Source organism: Mizuhopecten yessoensis, unplaced genomic scaffold (genome assembly GCF_002113885.1).
Source record: "Mizuhopecten yessoensis strain PY_sf001 unplaced genomic scaffold, ASM211388v2 scaffold10413, whole genome shotgun sequence".
Lineage (NCBI taxonomy): Eukaryota > Metazoa > Mollusca > Bivalvia > Pectinida > Pectinidae > Mizuhopecten > Mizuhopecten yessoensis.
In genome coordinates this window covers 479,060-486,980 of record NW_018408534.1, presented here as the reverse complement: position 1 = coordinate 486,980, position 7,921 = coordinate 479,060, and the positions used below count along the sequence as shown (strand labels likewise).

The 7,921-nt window shown below is 37.6% G+C and overlaps 1 protein-coding gene across 1 annotated transcript in view; it reads left to right on the top strand.

The window, feature by feature from the left end:
- Window positions 1-2,200: 2,200 nt before the first annotated feature.
- LOC110460511 (sex peptide receptor-like) overlaps window positions 2,201-7,921 on the top strand; it is a 159,943-nt gene continuing 154,222 nt past the window's right edge. Inside the window, exon 1 of the mRNA XM_021513458.1 lies at window positions 2,201-2,320. The gene's annotated coding sequence lies outside the window, so the exon portion shown is untranslated. The remainder of the gene's footprint in view (window positions 2,321-7,921) is intronic.

Sequence of the window (7,921 nt, the reverse complement as noted above, 5' to 3'; positions counted from 1 at the left end):
TACTCTGTACAGCTGTACTGGGAGACTTGAGTACTGCATTTGATGATATTTATATCTTGATCATTTTGTTGAAATGTAGTTCATCGTTAAGTAAAGCAAAACATTTATATCATATTGCTGTATATATGTATCTTTAATGCTCAGTTATTAACACGATCTAGCAATCAACCCTACGCTATTGTTATTAAACTTTGGTAAAATGGGTATTGTGTTGTTATGTGTAGAATGGCACACGACCATTAATGGTAACTGTTAAAGTCTTCAGTGTAGAATGCATAGTAAAAGTGTTAAGTGGATTGACAGTTCTCAGTTCACTGTTAATGGAACAGTGGGTAGGCTCATTTTTACTGTTCTCATTTACTGTGAACAGTAATTGTGTTAAGTGGGTCGATTTCTCAGTTGTCCTTTTATGTGTTTTATTCTCTTTTAAGTGGTTAGAATCAGGGAAAATTTACTATGGTTAGGGATGTTATACTATTATACTCTATCAATGCTCTGGTTAGGGAGGGAGTAAGTATAGGTCTGTTTTGATGGTACCAATACAAGGTTCAAGACGTACTAATGCTGATTTTAGTGGTACCCAACCCTTGATTTAGGTTGTAAACATACCCCTGTTTCCTGTTATTTAGGTTTCGGATGTAATTATATTATGTTTTTAAGTGTACCAACACATTAATTAAGGATATACTAAATCTCTGTTTTTTTCTGTTCACAAATACACCCCGTTGTTTGCTCGGGTGGTAGCTCAAACTGGCCTTGATGTTGGTTAAAACCGGAGTACCTTGAAATAACCCACGTGGTTTGGTAAAAGGATCCAAATACCTTAGCACGTCCGACTCGGGAGATGAACTCGAGCCGTTTTGTTGAAAGTCGAGTGCGCTATCCACTGCGCCACCTGTCTATAACTTCAACGTTCTAAATCAATTACCTGTATTTATTTACATTTTTACTTCTCGAGCTCAGCAAACTAGTCTGCGTATATATATTAGTATACACAGTGAAAAAAAACGTCTTTAACAACCACCTGTCTATAACTATCACCAGTATATATTTACCACACGTGTAATTGCCACCTATCTATAGCTTCCATTTATCCAGCAGCCTGTCTCTAAGCCGTTTTGGTAGCTCTCGTTATTAAAGTTTTATATGTTGTCATTTCCTAGTTGTATTCTGCTAACAAGATCTTATCCTAAACTGGAATTAAACATCCATTATCATTTGGCCAAGCTGAGAAAAGTATTATGGGATTTGACTATGTACAATCTCTCATCAAAATGATTTCTTTACTGCTGAATTATTGGAAGTGTGTAAGCCGTTGTCTACCCGAATGTGTGGCGCCTTGCACTTTTGTATAAGATTAGGTCAGGTTATCTTAATCAATAGGTCTATCGACCAGAATTACACGGTATCGACCTGTTACACTAAGTGATTTTCACACGATCTCCCTAAACACGACAAGATAGACGTAAACAAAACCACGAAAGTAAACATTGGATTAATCACGTTAATCCCGAACTGTTGTCAATTAGGTTAAAACATTTATGCACGATAGCGCTGTATCGAGACGTGCTGCGTTATAAATATTTATACCTCACAATGTTTGCCATCTCGTCTATAAGGCACCGTTTGCTCACTGATGGAGCTGCAGAGTATTCTGGTTGCTGGCATAACAAAAGACAGCGGTTCGCCTCTATGATTGCAGGAATTAATGTATATAGGACAGAAAGGACAGGCTATGGGACAGGCTATGAATATTCAAGGTCCCCCTTTGATCACGTGGTCGATATCCCTCCATTTTCAGTATTACATTTTGATACAAACTCAGAAAATTAGTCACATGTAAAAAGGTTTTATCTGATACATTCAAGAATCGCTGGTTTTCAACGACATCATTCATGCTCTGACCAACAAGTAAGATAAATTCCTTTGTTCGTTAGGACCCGGCTGGCACTTCCTGTCTTAGAAAGCATCTTTGATAATAACATAGACTACTGAAGGTTGCTCTCGGACGAGTCTCGCCTTTGAATTTTCTCTCGGTCCTATTTCATGGAACGGTCACTTGTGTATATAACCCTAAACTGTTTTTTCTCTGATTGATATTGCCTGACCGGCCAGCCACGACACAGTTCTCTTGTCTACAGGAACTCTATCTGTTTGCCTGTTATAGGAACATGTCACACTAACCCGGCCTAGCTCTGTCAGCACGGAACATCTGCGTGTGTGCCACCTGCTGCCCCGTACGATATTGTCATCATCATAGGAAACTTCGTCACCGGTACATGAGTGACTGACTGCTCAACACCCAGATCAAACATACAAGGTAAGTATTTATTATTTATTTTCCCTTGGTCATGGGTGGCGATACCATCACGAGAAAAATGACAACTGTCGATGATATCATCACGTGACGATTGACAACTGTCGATGCTAACATCACGTGATGGTTCACAACTGTCAATGCTAACATCACGTGACGGACTGACGATGATTACATCACGTGACTGTTAACAACTGTCAATGATAACATCACGTGACGATTGACAACTGTCGATGCTACCATCACGTGATGGTTCACAACTGTCGATGGTAACATCACGTGACGGACTGACGATGATTACATCACGTGACTGTTAACAACTGTCAATGATAACATCACGTGACGATTGACAACTGTCGGTGATTACATCACGTGACGATTGACAACTGTCGATGATTTCATCACGTGACGGAAGATTATATCATGCCGTTTCGTACACGCTTTAAGTCTTTATGAGTTCAGGTAATGTAAACACTCAAGCGCTTGCAGTTCACCAATGACAATATGCAAATGAATGTCAAGAAATAACGTTTTAAAGGTTGAGAATAGCAATGTAATGCTGGCAAGCATTCAGATTACAAGAAAACAGAAATAGTTTGTTAATACAACAAAATAATCGCCATCCTGATAATACTATTTGAATAGTAACCATGCTGATCACGTGATGTGTGTATACAAGAGTACTGCGAAAGGCTGTATTAAAATAACAAATGTATGATACAGTTAAGAATGATCAAACGAATGGATAATGTTGCCCTGGGTGATGTCAATATTTCGTAAGGTTATTGAATTCAGAGTTTCAACCCCGGTAATAACCTATTCACTAGACTTGTATATCTGAAGTAAACCTACCAAAAGAAAGTGTTGTCGTAAACCAATAACAACAAGAACTATTTCACGTGAATGTTATCAAATCGTAATCTACATGGATCTTTCCGTCATACTGTTTCGAGTGATTCGGGAACTAATCATGACGTGACGTCAAATTCAAATTATGACGACATTTCCGAAATGGTTTTTGATTAAAGTTCGTCTTCTGACGGAACTGGTAAAATGATGAAAAACACCACACTGTTTCCGCAAAAATGGCTGCTCCACCATTTGGTAAAACTGTTGTTTGTTCCGAAGGTTTAATGATCCAAAAGAAACCAGCCAGAGAGGTGAATTAAGATGTTCATTGTTTCTTTACAATAAATGTAAGGATTGAGAATATATTATACACGATGGTACACAGTCCCGTTCAAACGTTCAATAGCGTTAGACAGATTAATGTACAATGTAGTAGCGTGTCCCGGAGAATGTGTTTTCCTTAAAAGCAGGAAGACGCTACCTCTGATCTTGTTGCGTTTTAACCCCTTCCGCTCCAAACCGAACGATCTCTGCATGCTTTAAAACAGTGACTATTACTTTAATATTATACACAGAAAAATGGTGCCTGGAATATGTGACAGGTAGTGTTTGTCTGCTATATTGAAGTAAACATGGAAATTAATCGCAAGAAATACATCAATTTCGCATGAGTGCACGGACCACTTGGTCTACTTCCGCTATATGTGGGAGGTGTAGTCTATAGCGCGGTAGACCAATAAACAATTCGGTATCATACGCTTGATATCTATCTGAATATATTTTCATACTTCAGCAATTTCAATATCTCAATAACGTTGTCGTCGTATTTGAATCTATTCATTTTAAATGTTCCCTCCAATAAATAGTAATGGTATTCAATATGTACGGACCCTTTGGTGTTTATAGAGCTGCAATATTTGCATTCGAAACAAACTAAGATGTTCCAGATGGCCGACTGTAAGTGCAGAATGTGCATATTCGTGTATACGTGCGACTTAGAGCAGCTCTTATGTTGTGTTGCTGGGACGGCATTTCCATAACAAACAAGTACTAACAATAATAGGCAAACAGATTTCATTTCTAGTAGATTCCGATCTTCTCGTTTCTGCAATCACTATTATACCCTCGATAACGCCCACAAGGTTTTGTAATTATTTGGAATTCGGCATATAAACATTAAAGGGTATAATTGTCAGAACTTCTGGTCAAGATAAATATTAGTCCTAACTGGTTATAGCAACCGTTCTTAGGCAGAGTTAGCTAGTATAATTGTCAGAACTTCTGGTCAAGATAGAGTATCAGTTCTTACTGGATATAACAACCGTTCTTAGTCAGAGTTAGCTAGTATACTTGTCAGAACTTCTGGTCAAGATAGAGTATCCGTCCTAGCTGATTATAACAGTCGTTCTTAGCCAGAGTTAGATAGTATAATTGTCAGAACTTCTGGTAAAGATAGAGTATCAGTTCTTCCTGGTTATAACAACCGTCCTTAGGCAAAGTAAGCTAGTATAATTGTCAGAACTTCTGGTCAAGATAGAGTATCAGTTCTTACTAGTTATAACAAGCGTTCTTAGGCAAAGTGAGCTAGTATAATTGTCAGAACTTCCGGTCAAGATAGAGTATCAGTTCTTACTGGTTATAACAACCGTTCTTAGGCAAACTGAGCTTGTATAATTGTCAGAACTTCTGGTCAAGATAGAGTATCAGCCCTGGCTGGTTATAACAACCGTTCTTAGGCAAAGTGAGCTTGTATAATTGTCAGAACTTCTGGTAAAGATAGAGTATCAGTTCTTACTGGTTATAACAACCGTTCTTAGGCAGAGTTAGCTAGTATAATTGTCAGAACTTCTGGTCAAGATAGAGTATCAGTTCTTACTGGTTATAACAACCGTCCTTAGGCAGAGTTAGCTAGTATAATTGTCAGAACTTCTGGTCAAGATAGAGTATCAGTTCTTACTGGTTATAACAACCGTCCTTAGGCAGAGTTAGCTAGTATAATTGTCAGAACTTCTGGTCAAGATAGAGTATCAGTTCTTACTGGTTATAACAACCGTCCTTAGGCAGAGTTAGCTAGTATAATTGTCAGAACTTCTGGTCAAGATAGAGTATCAGTTCTTACTGGTTATAACAACCGTCCTTAGGCAGAGTTAGCTAGTATAATTGTCAGAACTTCTGGTCAAGATAGAGTATCAGTTCTTACTGGTTATAACAACCGTCCTTAGGCAGAGTTAGCTAGTATAATTGTCAGAACTTCTGGTCAAGATAGAGTATCAGTTCTTACTGGTTATAACAACCGTCCTTAGGCAGAGTTAGCTAGTATAATTGTCAGAACTTCTGGTCAAGATAGAGTATCAGTTCTTACTGGTTATAACAACCGTCCTTAGGCAGAGTTAGCTAGTATAATTGTCAGAACTTCTGGTCAAGATAGAGTATCAGTTCTTACTGGTTATAACAACCGTCCTTAGGCAGAGTTAGCTAGTATAATTGTCAGAACTTCTGGTCAAGATAGAGTATCAGTTCTTACTGGTTATAACAATCGTTCTTAGGCAGAGTTAGATAGTATAATTGTCAGAACTTCTGGCCAAGATAGAGTATCAGTTCTTACTGGTTATAACAACCGTCCTTAGGCAGAGTTAGCTAGTATAATTGTCAGAACTTCTGGTCAAGATAGAGTATCAGTTCTTACTGGTTATAACAACCGTCCTTAGGCAGAGTTAGCTAGTATAATTGTCAGAACTTCTGGTCAAGATAGAGTATCAGTTCTTACTGGTTATAACAACCGTCCTTAGGCAGAGTTAGCTAGTATAATTGTCAGAACTTCTGGTCAAGATAGAGTATCAGTTCTTACTGGTTATAACAACCGTCCTTAGGCAGAGTTAGCTAGTATAATTGTCAGAACTTCTGGTCAAGATAGAGTATCAGTTCTTACTGGTTATAACAACCGTCCTTAGGCAGAGTTAGCTAGTATAATTGTCAGAACTTCTGGTCAAGATAGAGTATCAGTTCTTACTGGTTATAACAACCGTCCTTAGGCAGAGTTAGCTAGTATAATTGTCAGAACTTCTGGTCAAGATAGAGTATCAGTTCTTACTGGTTATAACAACCGTCCTTAGGCAGAGTTAGCTAGTATAATTGTCAGAACTTCTGGTCAAGATAGAGTATCAGTTCTTACTGGTTATAACAACCGTCCTTAGGCAGAGTTAGCTAGTATAATTGTCAGAACTTCTGGTCAAGATAGAGTATCAGTTCTTACTGGTTATAACAACCGTCCTTAGGCAGAGTTAGCTAGTATAATTGTCAGAACTTCTGGTCAAGATAGAGTATCAGTTCTTACTGGTTATAACAACCGTCCTTAGGCAGAGTTAGCTAGTATAATTGTCAGAACTTCTGGTCAAGATAGAGTATCAGTTCTTACTGGTTATAACAACCGTCCTTAGGCAGAGTTAGCTAGTATAATTGTCAGAACTTCTGGTCAAGATAGAGTATCAGTTCTTACTGGTTATAACAACCGTTCTTAGGCAAAGTGAGCTTGTATAATTGTCAGAACTTCTGGTAAAGATAGAGTATCAGTTCTTACTGGTTAAAACAACCGTCCTTAGGCAGAGTTAGCTAGTATACTTGTCAGAACTTCTGGTCAAGATAGAGTATCAGTTCTTACTGGTTATAACAACCGTTCTTAGGCAAAGTGAGCTTGTATAATTGTCAGAACTTCTGGTAAAGATAGAGTATCAGTTCTTACTGGTTAAAACAACCGTCCTTAGGCAGAGTTAGCTAGTATACTTGTCAGAACTTCTGGTCAAGATAGAGTATCAGTTCTCACTGGTTATAACAACCGTTCTTAGGCAAAGTGAGCTTGTATAATTGTCAGAACTTCTGGTAAAGATAGAGTATCAGTTCTTACTGGTTATAACCAGCGTTCTTAGGCAGAGTTAGATAGTATAATTGTCAGAACTTCTGGTCAAGATAGAGTATCAGTTCTTACTGGTTATAACAACCGTTTTGCAGTGTGTCTAATAACGGTTATTGTGAAAAGTTGTTTCCAACGACAATTTGAGTAAACGTTCCCAGCCACAGTTTCAGACATGCACTCATCCAACAGACTAACGGGTTAGGAAAGTTGATATGATTTATATCACGACGAATATAGTTCATACTTTATGTCCGGATCTCGTACGGAAACCTAAGTGAAAGTTCTGGAGTGTTGGGGAAATATTTGAAAAGTATTCAGATGTTTATATAAACGTTTAACACATTTTCAGAAAACTACAGTTTTGAAGTAATTCAATATATCAGCAATCTAGAAGTACACAGAACTACACAACGGATAAACAGCACTTACTTCAGGACACAATTAGCGATTTACTAAATGTAGGAGAATTTATGTAGTAACTTTTAAATCAGTAATTATGACAATTAATTAAATATAACCGTAAATGTTATGAGTATGTAAACTGCCTAGATATATAGAAACAATTTGTTATATAAGAAAACGCATTGTATAACCTCAACTCTTAACCTTCCTTAGTGTATAGAACATTGTGATATATCCACACACAATGTATTACCTATACCCTCAACCTTCCTTAGAGTATAGAACATTGTGATATATCCACACATAATGTATTACCAATACCCTCAACCTTCCTTAGTGTATAGAACATTGTGATATATCCACACACAATGTATTACCTCCACCCTCAACCTTCATTAATGTATAGAACATTGTGATATATCCACACACATTGTATTACCTGT